This window comes from Macrobrachium nipponense, chromosome 4 (genome assembly GCF_015104395.2).
Source record: "Macrobrachium nipponense isolate FS-2020 chromosome 4, ASM1510439v2, whole genome shotgun sequence".
Lineage (NCBI taxonomy): Eukaryota > Metazoa > Arthropoda > Malacostraca > Decapoda > Palaemonidae > Macrobrachium > Macrobrachium nipponense.
The window spans coordinates 67,175,196-67,196,495 of record NC_061100.1 but is presented as its reverse complement, the minus strand read 5'-3'; the positions used below and the strand labels follow the sequence as shown (position 1 = coordinate 67,196,495).

Genomic DNA, 21,300 nt, shown 5'->3' with positions numbered 1-21,300 from the left:
AGCTCCGGCATGTAACGGAGTTCTTTTGTCCTTTAGTCTGTAAGTGAATGCCTTTTAAGATACTCATGTGTCTCCCACTTACAGGCCACCAACTGTGAGCATCCGGGATGTTCCGCTACACTTCAGGACCCCTGTGGACACGAAGTTTGCCGGTCCCATGCTCCATGCGCGACTCCGCACGGGGACATCCAGGTCTGGTACCATGAGACGTGTACCATAGTTACGATCTGGTGAGCCAGCTTTTGGAAGGGGTAAGTATTCCATCTCCAGTAGCTGCTCCGCTTCTTTTTTAGTGCTTAAGTTTCATCAGTTTACTTTAACTTAAGGCATCTAGTTTAAGTTATACTCTAAGTTTTAGTTTTAAGTGATTCTTAAATCTAAAATACGCCCTCTCTTACAGGCTCCGGCAGTGTTTTCAGTACCGGCGACAGAAAATTTATGAATAGAAAATGGGAATGGTTCCTGATACCCGACCTCCCAGCGGCGGGAATGGGTACTAACACACCTGGCCGACCACTGCGTGTGTCGGAAGTTTTTTTAAATTCTGTCGGACTTCAGAAACTACAGCTATATATATACCTGCCAGGTATATATATAGCTGTTGCTAAGTGTCATGCATAAAACCTGGAACTCCGGGGCACATACGTTGACGAGGCCAAGGAGCAGAAGCCATAATATCAGCCAAACACACACACACACCCTAAACACAAGCGAAACTGGCAATGAACCAGGAAAAGGCTAAGAGAGGTTAACAAGACTCTCGCCCAGGCGGTCAAAAAAAGACTGGCGTAGCTGCATGGTCCTTGACCACTCCTCACCTGAGCTACGCATGCGTTGCTAGATATCACAAGATTCCTTGCTTTCATCTGCTTTTTAACCAGATCGAGCTAGGCGGTAGAAATGATCCATATTATTAAGACCGAAGGTTTGTTTGTTCACGTATGAACAAAATATCTTTAACAACCCATGTCAAATTTGTTTTCAAAAAAGTTACTGAACCTTTGTCTGCAAAAAAAATAACAAATTGCACTTTTCCTCCTACAAAAAAAAAAAAAAAAAAAAAAGAAAAAAAAAAAAAAAAAAAAATTTATTTTTATTTATTCATTTATGAGTACCTTTGAAGAAAGCCGGTTCAGTTGTTGAAGCTGTTAACAAAGTACAGTACTTACAGTTGTGTGTGGGTGAGTGAGGGTGAAGCCCCATTCATTAACATCGGATGTACCTCACTTTTTTATGCCTCTAGGATGATTCTGGAGATGGTGAAATGTGGGATTTTGATAAAGGACTCAGGTTAGCACCTATGAAAAAATGCAATTTACTTTTAAAAATTGCAATATGTTTTCCCCGAGAAAAAAACTTTATGGTATTTTAAATATGACTCACTCCATAAATCTTACATTCTCTCACTGACCTAGAAGGTGTAATCTTTGCTATCTCCCAACATTTGTGGAGGTCAGATGCAAGCCAGTCCATTATCACCACCATCAACGCAAGTAAAGGAAGGATAACTCCTCTAACCTCCTATACAGCCTGGCATATACTGATGCAAAAAGCTGATAAGACCCTATGAGTCTGGTACTAAGTCAGGATCCTCACTCCAAGATTATTTCCAGGAATTACACCCAAAAAGATGACAATGCTATAACCATCCTTGTTATGAAAAGAAACAAAAGCACTACATTCTCAGCCTAAAGCTTTCATACCTGATGCTTTACTGTGAGTTGTCTGCTTTTAGTCAGATAAGCTCAAGCACTGCCTGCATTCAAGAGGAAGAGCTAGCAGAGATTTCCTTAAGAAGTGAAAGATAATGGTCTGGCATTCCTCCAGGCCCCTTCCCTGAATAACTGCACCAAAAGATTTCTCCTGAACAAGAGGGATGGTTTTCATGGCTCTCAAACAGTAGAAAATTGTCCTTTTCATCACCTCGGGCGTTCTTGGACATCACCTTGCTGTGATGCCAGTGCTAATAAACAGACACCAGCACTTGTGCCTTTGATGCCGGTTCTGCTCAGACACCAAGTGCAAAAGCCATATCTCAATTGTCACCAAGTCTCAGAGTGGCGGGATAAATTCCTGAATCTTGGGTAAGAAACTGATGGGTTGCTAAGGTAAGACCTCTCTCTCTATCCAAAGCCTAACTGTGAGGGTCAAATGTTTCCCACTGAAAAACTCTGAAGTACAAAAGACATCCCATTTCTGATGCACGACCTTTTTTCTTTTTTGGGTGGGCAAGATAATTCAAAGGTCATTATGACACCGGCTAGGGGCTAGCTGAGTAATGGCTCTTTACTGCAGAGATTATAAGCAGCTTATCTTGATGAAGATTATCATTAATTCTTGAAGAGAGGCTATCACCTCCAATGCTGTATCCAACAGATGCACAAAAAATGCAAAGAAAAGCTAAGCCTGGGAAGCATAGAGAGTCAACCTTACCAATCTGGGCACTGCCAAGGCTAACAGCATCAAAAATCTGCCCCAATTACCTCAATCCATTCAATAAGATGAAAAACACGGAATGACCAAATTCAATTCATCAAAGCCATTGTTGATTTTCTCATGTATATCACAGGTGCAATATCATCATCAAGAAAAGAATGTTGAAAGCACAAAAAGTGGTTGGCACCTTCATCCAGCAGCAGTCATATCACTGAGTGACTGCTTTTGAAGTAATAAGAGAAATATTTTCCCTCTGAATGCTTAGAAGTCACCCCAATAGAACAACCCTTAACCCACATTTTATAAGCCAGAGCATAGCTTCCTAAGTTTGTCTGTCTCTAACTCCGCAACCCCCTTTTCATTTCAGTGATATGATCAACTCTACATCCTCCCATAAGCTCAGCAACTAAGTAGCCTTGCTAGACTGTTCCCGGGTCCAGGTGAGCAAGCATCTGCACCACATGAACATGCTAACCAATAGTTTATTGCAGAAGACCATGAATAGCATTGTTAGCAGGCAACACAAGTAAAGCTGGCCACTGGGTGGTCTGAAACAATCTGTGACAGTGCCAGGGAATCAAATCACCATTAGGTCCATACTAGAATAAGAACCCTGTTCGCACTATGATCAGCAGCAACATGCACATCAGCCACATCCAGGTGTTCCTGGAAGGTATTACAGTACACTTAGAACCTTCAAGCAACCAAGTGATGAGCAAAATGTTATTGTTATAATACAATTAAGTTTGTTCATACTTACCTGGCAGATATATATATAGCTGTATTCTCCGAAGTCCGACAGAATTTCAAAACTCGCGGCACACGCAGTGGGCGGCCAGGTGGTAGTACCCATTCCCGCCGCTGGGAGGCGGATATCAGGAACCATTCCCATTTTCTATTCATATTTTCTCAGTGCCACTGTCTGACCTGAGGGGAGGTGGGTGGGGCACTTCAATTATATATATCTGCCAGGTAAGTATGAACAAACTTAATTGTATTATAACAATACCATTTTGTTCAGCAACTTACCTGACATATATATATAGCTGAATCCCCACCTTTAGGACGGTGGGAAGAGACAGAATAGGATTTGTAGGAAACTTAAATTAAGTAGATGATGTACACCTTGGTTCCTCACCTGTTAGCAAAGTAGACTCCGTGATTACTGTCACTTAAGCCTGCTTGTGCTTAATCAGAGTTGCCAGCCAGGTGGAGACCTGTAGTGCTGGTGCGCTCTGGATGCTCTGTCAACGGGGACGTGACCTCAACGTGACAAGACCATCGAGCCATACATATGAGGGCAACGAAGCAACTGACCACCACCTGACCAACTATCCAAGACCCCCTGAACACTAAACTAAGAGATGGGAGGTCTTCACACAAGACTCACCACAACCAAAAAACACAACAACTAAAAACTAACCTAAACCTAACTAAGGGATAGGGAGAGAGCTACCTTCAGCCCCCAAGACTGTGTCTGCAGAAACGTATGGCCCAAGAGAACAACAGTCCTCGTATATCGTTCTCACATAGTGTGAGGCGAATACTGAATTGCTCCTCCAAAAGGAAAAGGTGGCGTCAAGGATGTCCTTGATCGACATGTTCCTTTGGAAGGCAAGCGAGGTTGCGACAGCTCTGACCTCGTGAGCTTTCACTCGCAAGAGGCTCAAATCGGTCTTCATGGTAAGACGAATGAGCCTCTTTTATCACGTCTCTCAGAAAGAAGCCAAAGCATTCTTGGATAATGGTATATCGGGTCTTTTTACCGAACACCACAGATTATCTGAGGATACCTCGTACCTCCTTTGTCTTGCGAACATAAAACTTTAGAGCCCTGACAGGCACAGGGCTCTCTCAGGTTCCTGGCCCACAAGGCTTGTCATACCCTTAATTTCAAAGCTCCTGGGCCAAGGGTTAGACGGGTTTCCATTTTTCGCTAAGAAAGTGGGACTCAAAGAGCAGACAGCATTGTCACCTTTGAAGCCCACCTGTTTACTAATGGCTTGAATTTCGCTAACTCTCTTCGCCGTCGCCAGAGCAGTTAGGAAAAGAGCCTTCTTCGTCAAGTTCCTAAGAGACGCTGCATGGAGAGGCTCGAAAGGACTCGACATCAACAGTCTTAGAACTAAATCTAAGTTCCAAGAAGGAGGCCTCGCCTGAGGTATCTTGGTTGTCTCAAACGATCTCAAGAGATCGTGAAGATCTCTGTTGTCAGTAAGGTCTAGGCCTCTGTGTCGGAAGACTGCTGACAGCATACTTTTATATCCCTTGATGGTCGGGACTGCCAGCTTCTGCACATTCCTTAGGAATAGCAGGAAATCGGCTATCTGGCTCACAGAGGTAGTGGAAGAGGAAATTCCCTCCTTTCTACACCATGCCCTGAAGGAAGCCCACTTCGACTGGTAAACAGCTCTCGATGAAGCCCTCCTTGCGTTGGCGATCGCTTTCGCAGCTGCTTTAGAAAAACCTCTCGCTTCTGGCCCAACTTTTCGATAGTCTGAACGCAGTCAGACCCAGAGCGGAGAGGTTTCGGTGATATTCTTGCGAAGTGGGGCTGTCTGAGATGATCTTTCCTCCAGGGCAACGTCCTCAGAAAGTCTATGAGGGAAGGACATTACCTCCCGTGAACCATTCTTTCGCGGGCCACATCGGGGCGACCAGGGTCAACCTCGTCCCCTCCGATGCCGCGAACTTCCTTATGACTTCCCCCATGATCTTGAATGGCGGGAAGGCATACAGGTCCAGGTTCGTCCAGTCCCAGAGCAGAGCGTCTATAGCGACTGCTCCCGGATCCAACACAGGGGAGCAATAAAGAGGCAACCTCTTCGTCCTCGACGTCGCAAATAGGTCGACTAAAGGACGTCCCCACAGTTTCCATAGTTCCCGACAGACGTCTTGGTGCAGAGTCCATTCCGTCGGCAGGATCTGATCCTGTCGGCTGAGAAGGTCTGCTCTGACGTTCTGAAATCCTGCGATAATCTCGTCAGGATCCTGATTCGCCTTGCATCTGCCCACAGCAGAATCTCCCTCGCTAAGTAAATAGAGGACGGGAGTGTGTACCTCCCTGATTCTTTAGGTACGCAAGGGCCGTGGTGTTGTCCGAGTTGACTTGGACAAACTTTTTCTGCAACCTTTTGCTGAAGAACTGTAGCGCCAGAAAAAAACCGCCGCTAGTTCCTTCACATTGATGTGCCAGGACACCTGTTCCCGCCCTCCAGGTGCCTGACACTTCTTCTTCCCCTCCCAGTGTTGCTCCCCATCCCGACACCGAGGCGTCGGAAGAAAAAACAACACTAGGTCGGGCTCAGAAGCTTTAGGACAAACCCTCTCGAAACTTCCGAGGATCTAACCACCATCTTAGATGGTTTTTCACCGATTCGGTGATCATAAAGGTCGCATCCAGATCCTCTTTGACTCTCCATTCTTCTGCCAGGAAAAACTGGAGAGGCCTGAGGTGTAGTCTTCCCAGGGAAAACAACCTTTTCCAGCGAGGAAATGGTCCCCAGCAGACTCATCCACTCCCTCGCCGAGCAAGTTTCCTTCCCCAGGAAGGCCGAAACTCTCTCTAAGCCTTGCAGCTGTCGTTCCTGGGACGGAAACGCCCGAAAAGCCACTGAATCCATCTGAATCCCCAGATACACGATGGACTGGTTGGTTGGGGTCAGATGCGACTTTTCAAGGTTGACCAGAAGTCCCAGGGACCTCGCCAAGGCTAACGTGAAGTGAGGTCCTTCAGACACCTTTCTTCTGACGATGCTCTGACAAGCAATCGTCGAATATAGGGATACTCTTATCCATGCAGAATGTAACCATCTTGCTACGTTCTTCATGAGCATGGTAAATACCATTGGAGCCGTGCTTAAGCCGAAACAAAGGGCTCGGAATTGCCAAACTTTGTCTTTGTTTTAACACAAACCTCAGAAACTTTCTTGAAAGAGGGTGGATTGGAACGTGAAAGTATGCGTCCTGTAGGTCCAAGGACACCATCCAGTCGCCCGTCTCAAGGCTCCTAAAACCGACTGAGGCGTTTCCATCTTGAATTTTTTCTTTGTATGAAAAGATTCAGCCTGCTCACGTCCAAGACTGGACGCCACCGACGACTGCTTTGGTACCAGGAAAAGCCTGTTGTAATATCCTGGTGACCCCAGGTCTAAGACCTGTTCCACCGCTCTTTTCTCGATCATTTGATCTAAAAGATTCGAAAAAGAATATGGACGTTTCTCCCCTTGATATGACGGGGAAAGATCTCTGGGAGTTTGTGGATAGAGGAGGAGGGTCCAAAAACGGGAACTTGAACCCCTGTTCCACTATCTGAGGGACCAAGCATCTGTACTCTCTCTCTCACCCGCCTCCGCAAAGAACTTCAGCCTGGCTCCCGACAGGCATCTGAAGGACTTGATTTTCACTTGGAAGATTTAGGCTTGAAAGAAGCTCTTCCTCTTGAAAGCCCTCTCCCTCGAGAAGCAGCTCTCGAGGGAGGAGCCCCACGAAAGGGTTTAACCTTCCTAGGTGGTCGTCCAAAAGAAGACGTTAGTAGGGACTGCGGGACGTCTTGAGGACTGGGCCAAGAGGTCCTGGTAGCCTTCTCCTGTAAGCTAACCTGCCAGGTCCTTTACCAGTCTGGGGGAAGAGATGGTTCGAAAGAGGCGCAAAGAGAAGCTCCGCTTTCTGTGTTGTAGAAACAGATCTAGCCGTGAAGTTGCAGAACAGCGCTCTTTTCTTAAGAAAAGCATGCCGAAGTGAGACACTAACTCATCCGAACCATCCCTGACGGCCTTGTCCATGCAGGATAACACATTGGACAGCTCCCCCAGACTTAACAAGTCAGGACTCCTAGATTGAAGATCTAGGACTCCCAAGCACCAGTCTAGAAAGTTAAAGACTTCAAGAGTCCTTAACAGTCCTTTCATGTGATGATCAATCTCCGTAGGCGTCCATGAAATCTTAGCAGTCGACAAAAGGGACCTCTCTGAGCATCGACCAGACTAGCAAAGTCCCCTTGGGATGACGACAGGATCTTAAACTCCTACTTCTCCTTTGGTCTCATACCAGATGCCACCTTTCCCACTGAGTCTTGATGGAGGAAGGGCGAAAGTCGACTTGCCCTGATCCTTCCGACGTTCCATCCAATCTTGCAACTTCTTAAAAGCCCTCTTGGTGGACAACGAAGTTTTCATTTCCACAAACTCCGGGACCTTGCAAGACTTAGATGACGAAAACTGAGAGGGTGGAGACCTGGGAGCTGCAGGCTGGAACTTGTCTCCAAAAGACGAGCGTAGCAGTCATACCAGCACTTTATAATCCGACACCAGACGAAACCGAAGGGCTGCTCCTCCTCAACTGAGTCTGCCGGACTACTAAGCTCTCCTTCCTCCCAAGAGGCAAAGGAGACTGCTCCTCTGGAGAGGGTGCGTGCGCCCAACAGGTCTAGCCTTCAACAAAGACTTTCGAGGTTTAAGTGTAGCAGCTTCTTCAATGCGACCGACCTTCTGTCGATCCTTAGTGCTTGAAGAGCGAAGAGCGTCTGACAGCGCTGAGCGTCAAGAGAGGCTACTCTAACTCGCTCTAGAGAAGCGTCCTTACGCTTCCCGCTAAAGCGTCTAGTTTTCGCTTTCAAAGCGTCCTTCTGGGCGCTCTCGAAAGCCTTCTCAAAAGGCAAAGCGTCAAGCAAAACGTCCCGACGAGGCGTCCTCAAAAGCGTCCTGCCGAGCGTCTCCTCCAAGGCGGTCCTGTCGAGCGTCCTGACGCGCGGGCTGATCAGGACGTCGAGAGGGAAGAAAAGCGTCCTGTCCACTAGACTTCCTACAAGTAGAACGAGATCAAGGAAGCTCCGACTGAGAAGCAAGCGGAGACAGAGACGAACGAGGAGACGAGAAGGGGACTGCCTTGTCCTCTTGACAGGCAGCCTGACGTCCTTCCTACGCTTAGCTCGACTGCTGCTGGGCGAGTCTTCTGAGCCATTAAAGCTGACAATTGGTCTTGAAAAGACACAAGAATATTCTTCGTTGGTGAAGAAACTCGAGGAGGTGAAGGGCTGAACCTGCGAGAAGACGAGGGGCGAGGGGACGCCTACTTTCCTTCTCACAGGTACAGCTACCTGCCTCTCCGAAGCGCAAAAGAAGCGCTTCTCAGCGTCATCCTCAGATGACGTCCTACCTCTCTTCTGCGGAGGAAACGCGTCATACGACGCAGGTGAAGATCGCAATGATAACGGTGAGAGAGGACGTGAAGCGTTCTCACTCGGAAAAGTCCTTTTCAAAGGACGCGAGTCTCTCCGAGCGCTCCACCCCTTGCACAGGGAGGGCGCCTCGGAGGACGAAAAACAGTCCTTAAGGATGCGAGCCTGTGCACGCTCCTTGGCAGCCTGGGAACTAACAACAGGTCCTGCCGAAGGGACGCCAGATCGGTGGGGAGCCCCCGTAACCCTCTTGCGGCTTTCAACATACCCACTCCCTGAGTCCTGGGAGTCCGATAGAGGTCTAGGCCTAGAGGCATTATGGGGCCGATCTGACGCCCCTTCCACAACACTACGGGCACGATCACACACTTTAATTGAGCCGGTTTCCAAGGCCAACACTTTAGATTCTAGAGTGCGTAACGACTCTAGAATCAGAGAAAGGGCATTACCTTCTCCAGACACAGAATCAGGGCCGCAGGCAACAACACAGTATTAGGTGAAAGCAAATTCTACTGGTGTTAATACAGGTGAAATGTTACTTCCCTTACCGTTCGAAGAACCGCTCTTGGAGGAAGCCCTCCTGATCCTATCGCGTTCCAATTTATGCTGATAAGAATCATACCACTTTCCATCCATCATCGGTCAAACTTTCGCATTCATTGCACCGATCATCCAATAAACATACATGCCGCCTACACCCCACACATACTGTGTGGGGATCTACCGATGATTTAGGTAGCCTCACCTTGCAATCACTCTTCACACACACTCTGAAACTCACTGAACTTGATCCAGACATCACGTTCACAGAAAAGCCAATCCAAAATCAAAAAAGTGTCCACTATCGTGTATGCCAATCCAACAATCCAGAATCAATAACCAAAAGTCAATCCAGATACTTAGAACGAGTCAATCCAAAAAATCCTAGGCGGAGGTCTGTAAACAGTTGTTTACCGACCGCGACAGAAAAATATGAATAGAAAATGGGAATGGTTCCTGATATCCGCCTCCCAGTGGCGGGAATGGGTACTACCACCTGGGCCGCCCACTGTCGTGTGCCGCGAGTTTTGAAATTCTGTCGGACTTCGAGAATACAGCTATATATATATCTGTCAGGTAAGTTGCATGAACAAAATAACCTTTAAGACAAACCTGAGTTACCAGGGCAGGTGTGACTGACCAGGAAGCTTGTTGTTAAGTGTATGGGAAACACTTGCTAGCAAAGCATCTGACCCATCACCATCCATACCTTACCTTACCTTACCTTACAGACATTACAGCTCGTTCGGGTTTCCCCAAGTCCCTCAGTGTGAGGCACCTTTAATGTCTACCAGAGAATTGCTAATGCATCTTCCAGTACATTTTGCATCTTCCAATCTTGGCTGGTCTGGAATGCAGCTTAGATATTTGTTGAGCTCATTCCTAAACACACTACACTCACTCCTGATATGTTCCTCAGATGAGCTGGCAACACATTGAATAGACGCTACATTATCAATGCTGGTGCGTAGTGGATTAATGTCCTGTGTGCTGTCCTTAGTTTTCCTGGTATAGTTTTGGGCAATATTGATCTACCTCTGCTTGCTCTTTCTGATATTTTTAGCTCCATGATGTTTTCGGTAATTCGTTCTATCTGTTTCTATGCCTGTATTATCAAGTAGCATTCTCTTCTCCTTTCGGGACTATATAATTTTAAAAAAGAGCAAACTCAATGAGACTCAGGATAACACAGCAGGTCAAGAATGATCAGGATCAGAAGTCATCATTAATGCAGAAGTGGCAAATAATTTTTGGTCTAAGCCAAGTGTCCTCCCAAAAAATGTATATGGGAAGGGTATCTGGGTTTGAGCATTACCTCATCTAGAGATTTCCTTGGAGGTGTCATCATGGAAGCAGGAGAGGCAGGAACTGAAGCAGAAGTGCACACACCAAAGTTCAAACTGAAAAGACCATACAATGTCAGTCACCATCTGTTCCATGTATGCCTTCCTTGGACTGAGCAAAGGGAGAATGAGTGGACACATTCCCCACAAAAGGAGCAGAGGCAAAGCCAGAGAAGACTGGGAGAGAGCAGAGGAGAACTGAGGTACATTGCCTTCTGAAGACAGTGACAACACCTACCTCAATTTCCTCGGCTTCAACTCACACTTCTTTTACTGGTCAAATGACCATGAGATTTAGAGGATACCCAAGAGCAAGACATGTGCTGGCATAGAGCCACCTTTAACTAGAAGATGACGACAACCATGGAACACTCAACATAATCTAGAGATTACACAAACTCTCAACCTCTCAGAGAGAAGAGTTAGGCTGAGGGTCAATGCCAAAGGAGGAGACAAACTTTGCATACAACACACATTTCCACAACCTAGATATTTATGATCATTCTTATTAGCTTGAGGATCATCTAACATCAATCTTACAAGTCATAACCTTAATCAAGGACAAAGATGGTGAAAGCCATCAACCACTCAAACACAAACATACTTCAATAAAATTTTGCAGAAATGGCAAAGACGGATGCAAGACAAGTGGTTGGAAAATACATGGCACCATTAATCAATTGAAAAAATGAGTCCTAGCTGCTAGTTAACTACCTAGTTCTTAGGCTTCAACAAATAGATCATTTTTTCCCAAAAGTAACATATATATCACAAAGATTTGAATTGTGTAAATAACCTATATTTCAACAGATTGAGCACTCCCGCAGGCTAGCCTAGTATCATTTTCAGGTAGTAATTAGAATGATCAGCACCAGCTATACCTAATGTTTCAATCATCTAATTGACAAATAGTGTAGAATAAAAGTTGTTCAGCAAGTCCCTTCAAAGGCGCCAAATATACATCAACTGGTCAAACATTCAAGACTTTCAGTTTCCAATTATTGTTTCCCATAATACTAGTATGTTTTAGAATTATGTCCCTTAAGGAACAGCCCCCTAGGTCAAAGTTGGGTTAAACAGTAAATTTTTTACTTTAATCCTAGACCTGCCCACAAAAACCCATGCTTAGTTCCAACCTTATGGAGAATAAAACAGGCTTTTAAAAAAGGCAATAAATATCTCAGTAACAGTAAAATTAAATACAATAAATAAACAACAAAGCAAAGAAAACACCTATATACGGAAACTGGCATCACAGTAAGATAAAAATACCAGTCAGCCTAGATTAGCCAAATGTATCCCTTACAATATCTGACTTAAGAGATACTTTCACACTGACCAAGCAGCAAGCCAAGGCCAATGTAATTGTTCAATAATCTATACTAGTAGCAGTGCATCCACTTTTCTTCTCCATAGAATAGCAACTCATCTGTTTGTTTGGAGTGTGCAACCAAATTTTCTTTACTATGAGCCTAATATTTTACTAAAATAGACTAGGTATGCTAATTAGGCTAGGCTGTTTCATTACTATAGGATAAATGACCGAACGGCAACATAGCGGCCACCTCTCTCAGAACGCAGCCACTTCCCGAAAAAGCCCTTGAATTATGCCATTATTTCATAATTTAGGAGAAAACACTTAGCCTAGGTACTTCGAGAAGAATGTAGAGGTCTGGTGTGCTGCCAGGATGGAGGCCACAACTCTTGACCAGCGTTGCCGAGAGCTCTGCATACCAAAATCGGCATCTTATAGAAAACGAAATTCATTTTATGGCCCAGGGGTACTTTAAGAAAATAAACCAATCTTATGCAGCACCCCATCGATATGAATTTTGACAAGTAATGATGGAAATAAATCATACATAACGTTTGATTTATATTCATCATTATTAGTATACATTTGTTATCTGGCATGATGCATATTATTTATTTTTTGTCCCTTTAATTCATTCAACCAAAAGTCATATATATTAGCTATGTATATACACAATTACAACCAAAACAACAATGATATATACAAATTAAGTTTATAGATAAACTTTATAAAACATACAAAAATTACACACACAAAATATAGGTAGATACGTAACCTACTCAGTTTTATAATCAACTTTATAGAAACATATTAGGCTACATAAAATAAAACAAACAAAAAAAATTATTATTTTTCTTCATATATCAGGGTATAAATGTTTGAGAATATATTTTTACTAATCCAGATTTTATATCCTGTTTTTATGCTAATTAATTTCTTTTGTTCATGACTCACCTGTCAGATATATATATATATATAGCTGAATCCCACCTTTGGAGGTGGGAAGAGACAGGATAGGATTTCGGAAACAAATTACATGTAGATGATTGACACCTTGGTTCCTTATCTGTTAGCATGTCTGACTTCGTGATTACTGTCACCCAAATCTACTTATGCTTTATTAGAGTCTCCAGCAAGGTAGTGACCTATAGCTGGTGAGTTTCTAGATGATCTGTCAACAGGGCGTGACCAAAATGTGACTAGACATATTGAACATACTATGAGGGCCACGAGCACAACCACCTGACCAAGTTTAACTAAGTTATGATAGCATAACTTAAGCTAAGGACTGGGAAGTCCGCCCTCTGGCGGCCGACCCAACAACCATAAAAACACAAAAATACAAAATTAAAAAACACTTCCTAACCATTTTCTAAAGGATAGGATGAGTGTTACTCTCTACCCGCAAAATAGTATCTGCGGAAACGTATGGCCCTAGCGAACAGCAGTCCTCATACGTCGTTTTCACATCTCACAGGTAGTGTGAAGTGAACAACGAGTTGCTTCGCCAGAAGGTGACACCCAGAAGGTCACTGAATGCCACATTATCTGAAATCCCACTGAGGTTGCAATCGCCTTCGCCTCATGAGCATTTACTTTCAACAGTTTAAAATCACTGTCCTGACAGTTTGTAAGAGCGTCCTTAATAGTCTCTTTTAAGAAGAACACTAGTGCATTCTCGACATTGGCAAGTCTGGGGTCTTCACCGAACAGCCCAGATTGTCCGAAGGACCCCGACCTTCCATTCGTTCTATGCAAATAAAATTTGAGAGCCCAGACAGGGCACAGGACTCTCTCTGGCTCTTGCCCAAGAATTTTCACCATACCCTTGATTTCCAAGCTCCTGGCCAAGGGTTCGACGGGTTCTCATTCTTGGCTAAGAAAGAAGGGCTTAAGGAACATACCGTATTATGTCCTTTTAAAACCTATATGTTTGCTGATGTCTTGAACCTCGCTAACTCTCTTTGCCGTAGCCAGAGCGGTTAGAAAATAGCCTTTCTGGTCACATCCTTCAATGTTGCAAAATGGAGAGGTTCGAATGGACTAGATATCAGGAACTTCAAGACTACGTCCAAGTTCCATGAAGGCAGCTTTGGCTGAGTCACTTTAGAGGTTTCAAAAGACCTTAAAAGATCGTGAAGGTCTTTGTTGTTCACAAGATCCAGACCTCTGTGCTAAAAACCGGTGACAACATACTCCTATCCTTTGATAGTTGGGACTGCCAGCTTTACTTCTTTCTAGGTGTCTGACACTTCGTCCACAGTGTTGTTCCGCAGCGAAGTTCTGTACACGAAATAGAGTCTATAGCGAGTTTGTAATAGCTCCTCCGGCCGCTCCAATCACTGCCGACTGACTGCGTTCGACATCGAGGCAAGATGTCCAAGTACCGAGCAAATGACGTGACCTTCGCCTTGAAGGGCTATGCCGAAAGACTATAAAGACGCATATATGTTTGTCACCGATGCGGACGGCGAGGTGACGATTCTGTAGAGCATGAGCCCAGTAGGCGAAAGTCTATGCCTTTTAGAGACCGATGTTGCTGATGGCAAGATATCCTCATAGTAGTTGAACCTCAGCCCAGGAGAAACACACTATGCTGCGAAGAAGAAGGAGGACAGAGAAAACAACCTACTTCTTCACAGCCTAATCGAGAGAAAGATTCTGCAGAATCTGCACACGAGCTTAAGATGACTGAACACGCTAACCGCTATTTCATTCCTCCTGATGAGAAGACGAGATCTAAGAAAGCAGGGCAGTTTTTCAGAAAACAAAAATTCCTCGGGAAGAACTGCTTCTTATGGGCTGAACCTTTGGAAGCAGAGCTGCCAAGCCGGGGAACAGGCGCTTCCTTCGTACACAGTTAAATCGTGGTGAACCAGGAACAATTGCACACCTACGAATACGAGATATTTAAAATAAGCTCAGAATTCTGTTACAGTGCGGTAAACGGAAAAAGAAAAAGAAAAAGTCTAAGAGATATCTCTGTTGAAGAAATTCTCGCAAAGCGAAGGCGATGTTCTTTCATGCATGCGAGAATCCCCATTGATCAGGGACCTAAGTCGGTGATTGTTGGGCAGAGATGCGGTTAGTCAGTCAATCATGCAGGAGAGAGAGACGTATCCGACCGTGCATCTCAGAGAGGCAGCAGGTACTGAGCTACTATTACCGTGACAGCAGTCTGAGACAACGCTAGCCGTCTCGCCTCTTCAAACCGAGTTGCCAACTATTCCATTCTACGAAGGAATACGTTTGCTAGAACCATCGTTCAAGCAAATAAATTTCAGCGAAACGGATTTCGGTAAATACGGAAGCTGAGTTGGTGTTGTCGTAACAATACCTTAATTATTTAAAAGCGAAACTGGAAACTCCTGGAAGGTTGCAGGGAGCCTCAATTTGCAGTTCAATAAGAATAATAGTCCTCTCGATCACCATCCATAGAGCTAACCACGGTACGCGTGTAAATCCTGAACAGTTCAACTGCTTAACAGAATCATGTCGCGAAGGTAATATACACAGTATATTGCAGGTATCTGTACAACGACCTCCATCCTAAAATCTTTTCTCGACGAGGAAGAGAGTAAGGATTGGAGATCGACCCGCCTTCGTTCTTTCTTAGTCAAGAGAATGAAGGAGAAGTCTTTCCTGAAAGAAAACTCCAAGTATGAACCGAGAACCGAAGAGGACAGTTCAAGCTTATTATCTTATTGGGCAAAAGACTTCATAGACATTGTCTATGAGTCTGCTTTGCCCGAAGAGCCTCAGCGAGGTAGTGACCTATGACTGAGAGTTCTTCTGGATCTTGTCAATGGGGGCTTACCCACTTACACGACAGAACCTTATTAGGATCTTTGTCAATGGGGACTAGCCCACTAACCTGACAAAGACTTCTAGATCTTGTCAATGGGGGCTTACCCACTTACATGACAGAATGTTTAGGATCTTGTCAATGGGGGCCAACCCACTTACATGACAGAAACTCATCCAGGAATTCGAGCATATGGCGGTGTTCTCGAATTTGAGGTAAAAATTATGGGGGAGTTCTCGTCTAGCTCACCTTGGATCGAGGTTTTGCTTAAGTGTTAAGAGAAATAAGAAACTCGAACACTGCGAGTGCTAGAAATTCCACAGAATCTTAAGCACTTGGCGAAAACCCCCACCGAATTCGTCAAACAATCAGCAGTTGGTGGTCCTCTCGATTCCGTAGAAATCGAGGAAGGGGCAGGATACCTGCTCAATGACTGGGCTTGCGCCAGGTAGGACCCGAAGTCCCCCCTCGGCAGCGCAGTCCTGAACGTAGAAGAGGCTTCTTTTCACCGAAGTCTGCTTTTGCTTTACTAGAGTCTCCAGCAAGGTAGTGACCTGTATAGCTGGTGAGTTCTAGATGATCTGTCAACGGGGGCGTGACCACAATGTGACTAGCCCATATTGAACCTACCATGCCGAAAAACGGCGCCTGCCAGGAGTCGCGAAAGGGCTTCTGCTTCCTGGAAACCTGTCCAAGTAGGGTAGCCGAAGGGACTGCTGGACGACAGCTTTACTAGAGTCTCCTGCCCGGAGGTCTTGGGTAGACTCTTCCTGCAGGCTGACGGCGAGATCCTTGACCATGGATTGAGGGAAAAGATGATCCGACAGAGGGGCGAACAGCAACTCTGCCCTCTGTGGAGGGAGAAACAGACTTCGCTGTGAAGATACTGTACAAGGCCCTCTTCTTCAAAAGCCTGGTACAAAAGTGGGTAACTAGTTCATCCGAACCATCCCTGACGGCCTTCTCCATGCACGCCCCTCGACGGAGGCAGGGCAAAAGAAGTCCTGCCTTGGGCCTTCCTAGAATCCCTCCAATTGTGGACTTCCTTGAAGGCTCTCTACGTAGGAAGAGACGTCGTCATCTTCACAAAGCCTGGCGTTCTCCTCGTCTTCGATGAGGCTAACTGCGAAGGAGAAGAGCAAGGGCAGATGGGTTTGGAACTTGTCTGCAAACAAGTCCCTCAGAAGGCGGGCCAAAACCCTGGTAGAGAACGACGAAGTAGAAGGGTGCTCTACATCCGCAGGCTCCGACGCACTGAAGAACTCTCCCTCTTCAACGGAAGCCTCAAAAAAGGGACCCACCGCTTCGAAGAACAAATACTCGCTGCACAAGGCTGGGGATTCTAACAACAGCCTCTGAAGCGTTCGAAGCTCTGCGAAGGGGGCGTCCTGACGAGCGTCCTGACAAGCGTCCATGACGAGCGTCCTGACAAGCGTCCTGACGAGCGTCCTGGCGTCGGCGAGCATCCTAACAAAAACGTCCTGACGAGCGTCCTGACGAGCATCCTGACAAGCGTCACGAGAGCGTCCTGACGAGCATCCTGACGAGCGTCATGACAAGCGTCATGACGAGCGTCATGACGAGTGTCCTTGACGGACGTCTTGACAAGCGTCACGACGAGTGTCCTGACGGGCGTCCCGACGAACGCCCTGAAGAGCGTCCTGACGCGCAGCAGCAGCATGAAAAGCGTCACAACGAGCAGCATGCGGAGCGTCATGAAGGGGAGTGGAGAGGAGCGTCATGACGAGAAGTTCGGCGAACCCTGTTGCGATGGGCCTTATGGTCCAGAGAAGGGACACGCGCTGGGTGGGCCAAGCGAAAGCAGAGGGCGACACAGCAGGAAGAAGGGACGAACAAGGAGAAGGAGAGGGGGGCTGCTTAGATCTCATGATAGGCAGCCTCGAATCTTCCTGCGTCGACGTAGTTCTGCCTCCCTCGGCAAAAAATGAAGCCAACTGCCGCTGTATACCAAGCAAAATCTCCTTAGTAGGGGAAAACTCTCTCTCAGGGGAAAGAGCTGATCCTGTGAGAAGACAAGGGGCTGAGAGGACGCCTTCTTCCTTCTCACAGGAAAAGCAACAGCCCTCTCCCTGGAGCGACTGGGGTGCTCAACGGCCGTCATCCTCCAATGACGTTCTGGTCCTCCGAGGAGCTCTACCCCTTGCGCGGGAAGACGCTTCGGAAGACCGAGAAGCAATCTTGTGGGTAGACAAGGGGCGAGGGGACACCTTCTTCCTTCTCACAGGAAAAACCTTAGAGCGACTGAGGCGCTCAAAAGCGTCATCCTTCAATGACGTCCTGGTCCTTTCTGCAGTAGAAAGGCGTTAAAACAATCAGGCGACGACTGCAATGCCTGTCGAGAAAGAGGGCGTGAGGCATCCTCTTCTCTGAAGCTTCTCTTGAGAGGGCGAGAGTCCCTTCCGAGCTCCAACCCGCCCTGCGCGGGGGAGGACACCTCGGAGGATGAGAAGCATCCTAAAGGATTCGTGCACATGCACGATCCTTGGCAGCCTGGGAAGTGTCACCAGTTCCTGCCAAAGGGACGCCAGTTCGGTGGGGAGCCCCCGTAACCCTCCTTCGGCTTTCGACTTGCCCACTCCCTTTGTCCTGGGAGTCCGACAGAGGTCCCAGGCCTAGAGGCATTATAGGGTCGATCTGACGCCCCCTCCACACTAGGGGCACTATTATCACTGCACTTCACAACACAACTTTCGAGCGAGCACTTTCGATTCCCAGGTTACGGATGGCATCCATAATCATCGAACGGGCATACCTTCCGGAGGCACAATCTCAGGGCCCGAAGGGCAACACCACAGGGTTAGGAATACAAAGTCTACAGAGGGTTAGCAGTCTAACAACTGGAATCAAGCAAACTCTCACACTTTTATACTGATTATTAACAAGGATATACGTCCGCTACAGCTCGTGCATATAGAGTGGGGGAATTACGAAGCCTTTGGTAGCCTCATCTTGCACTCTTCCACACACTACTTGTAAGTAGCAGAACTAGATCCACAATTTAAGAAAAATCAAAGCAAATTCCAAAACACCACAATAGCGTGTGCCTAGCCACAAATGCAAGGTAAAAAGACCAAAAGACAATCAAATCTCAAGTGGCAAAGAAGTTTACGAAATCCAACCGACGGAGGTACTGAAAACAGGTGTTGACAGTACCGGCGACAGAGAAAATCTGAATAGAAAAAAAAAAAAACGGGAATGGTTCCTGATACCCGCCTCCAGCGCAGGGAATGGGTACTAACCACCCCTGTCCTCCCACTGCGCGTGTCGTTAACTTTTTGAAATTCTGTCGGACTTCGGGAGAATACAGCTATATATATATATCTGACAGGTAAGCCTCATGAACAAAATACTATTACCTTCAATAGGCTACATGTAATTAATTACATTTCAATTGCTCCAAACCTGACTCATAATAAACTAAATATTGCTGTAGCACATTCCATCGGAATTAAATTAGATAACTGAACTCATAAGAGGTTGTGGAAGACCATGTGTTACCCTATGCTCGTTGCAACAGAGTGTGAAACAAGAAGCTGTGCAGTCTACTAATCTGAGGTGCAAATTTTATAAGACCACAATGGATATGTGGCCTCAAAATTAAGTTCTATGCCAAATAGAAACTTTCATTAGCACAGATAATTGTTTGCATTTAACTGCTAATACTATTCGGTTTTGTGTTTATACATATATAAAGCGTTCCTTTTCCGTCACAGCTGGGATGAACGTTTTCAATGCGATTAAGTGGAATCTCTTAAACAATCATTTACACATATATTATGTAATAATAATGTAGTAATACTCAGTTTTCTACCTAATCTTACGATAAAAAGACATTAACTAATTAAAAAAAAGTATTTAAATTTATTTGACAATAAATCAATCGCCTCAAAGAATGCCGAGTTTTTCTCGGCATGAACGATGGAGGCCGACCTTCTCTCGGCATTTAAAGTCTGGTTCTCCACCCGTAGAGTTTTTTCTCGTAAATCGGGGAGAAAATTTGGCATTTCAGCAAAGCTGCTCTTGACTGATGCTCATGGCAGCGAATTCAAGTACTTTTTCAGGAAGGTGGCTGCATTCCGGGATTGGTGGCCACTATGTTGTCATTTAACCTGCACAGTAGCTAATTCTAAGCAACAGGTACCTAACTCTACACGGACTGCAGGGAACGTTCCAGTGAATACGACAACCACTAGGAATTGGGGCGTCAAATGTACCTATTTTGCTGTGTTTAATACTAGCTCCTGGGGGTTAATTACAGCTGACCCCCAAAATAATGGTGGTAGATCTAGGGTACTTATCGTGTGACGGCCTAGACTACGGCAGTTGCGGTTTTTTCTATGTAGTTTTACCTACTGAAACAACAAGAAATTTAAGTAATATTTATTCGGACGACTGTAATTAGCCTAACCCCCCAGGGGCCAGTACTAAACACGGCGAAATACATTCGACGTCCCAATCTCTAGTGGATGTCGTATCCGCGGTTACGTTCCTTGCAGTCCGTAGAAATACCATAATGGTAAATTCTTAATACCTGAGAACCCAAATACTAGCCTATAGGAGACTGTAATTTCCAAACAAAAAACCCGACACAGAATTATTATACCTAGACTGACCAAGGTTAGGTATCCTAGCCTAAATACCAACCTCAGCTGAGCAGTATGTTGGTAATTTGTCCAAGTTTGCACTCCTACCTACCTAGGTAGTAGGTACTACCTACTACTAGGTACTACCCAATCTGGTTGTGCTTTCGGCTACCTAGCTATTACAATGACCAACCAAGAGCTAGTAGGTATTAGCTATATCATGGGCTGAGCCATCATGATGTTCGATTGGTATCCCCCTTAATGGCGTAGCATGAAGGCAACTCATTTACGCTACAGTTAGAAATACTACCTAGCTACCTACCTAGGTACTAGCTTGGTACCTAGCTAGCTACCTACCTAGTAGTCCACAAAGAGACAAAGTCAGTTTTTCCGCTGACAGTCATGAATTATAATTCATTGTTCCGTAATGCTTTAATATGATTCTATTCTAATAGCACTTCCGATCTGATGTCCAATAGTAAACATCAAAAGTGTTTACCTGCATTCGCAAATCTTCAATTCTCATGTTTGGCTTATGTTTATCAGCCAGCTTGTAAACTTCAGTTCGGCATAAATCAGTTGAAGGGCGGAGGTTTAACCCTTACAACGGCACCTCTTCATCTTCTATTCTATTCCGCTTATTTTGTCTTCTTTTTTCATATTTTTTTTTTCTTGTGGGCGGTAACAGGGGCCATATGCCACCGTTCATAAGTTATGTACGCCCAGATTACTCCCACATGGCTCATGCCTATCCAAAAGTTATCAGACAATAATTATAAAACTGAACATTTGGTCCAGGATAGGTGTATCAAACCAAATCTGGTCAAAAACAATAAACACTTCTATGGGCAACACAAAGTTCTCGTCATTAGTCGCGCTAGACACAACCAGGCCAAGAACATAAACACTGGTATAAGTATCTGCTGGTTACTATTTTTACAAATTAAGAGGTCAGGTGACTTACAAATACGCAGTTTTTTTCTTCTTGCGTAACTAATTTTGCTGGAAAATGAAAAGCAACAATGTTAAATTGTTTATTCTTTGGTATAATAACAATGACAACTAAAGTAGATTCACAT

General features: G+C 45.4%; 1 long non-coding RNA gene across 1 annotated transcript in view; it reads right to left on the bottom strand.

The window, feature by feature from the left end:
• Positions 1–21,072, bottom strand: part of LOC135211652 (uncharacterized) — a 77,341-nt gene extending 56,269 nt beyond the window's left edge. The window contains exon 1 of the long non-coding RNA XR_010313695.1: positions 20,721–21,072. This is a non-coding gene — a long non-coding RNA (uncharacterized LOC135211652). The remainder of the gene's footprint in view (positions 1–20,720) is intronic.
• Positions 21,073–21,300: the final 228 nt, after the last annotated feature.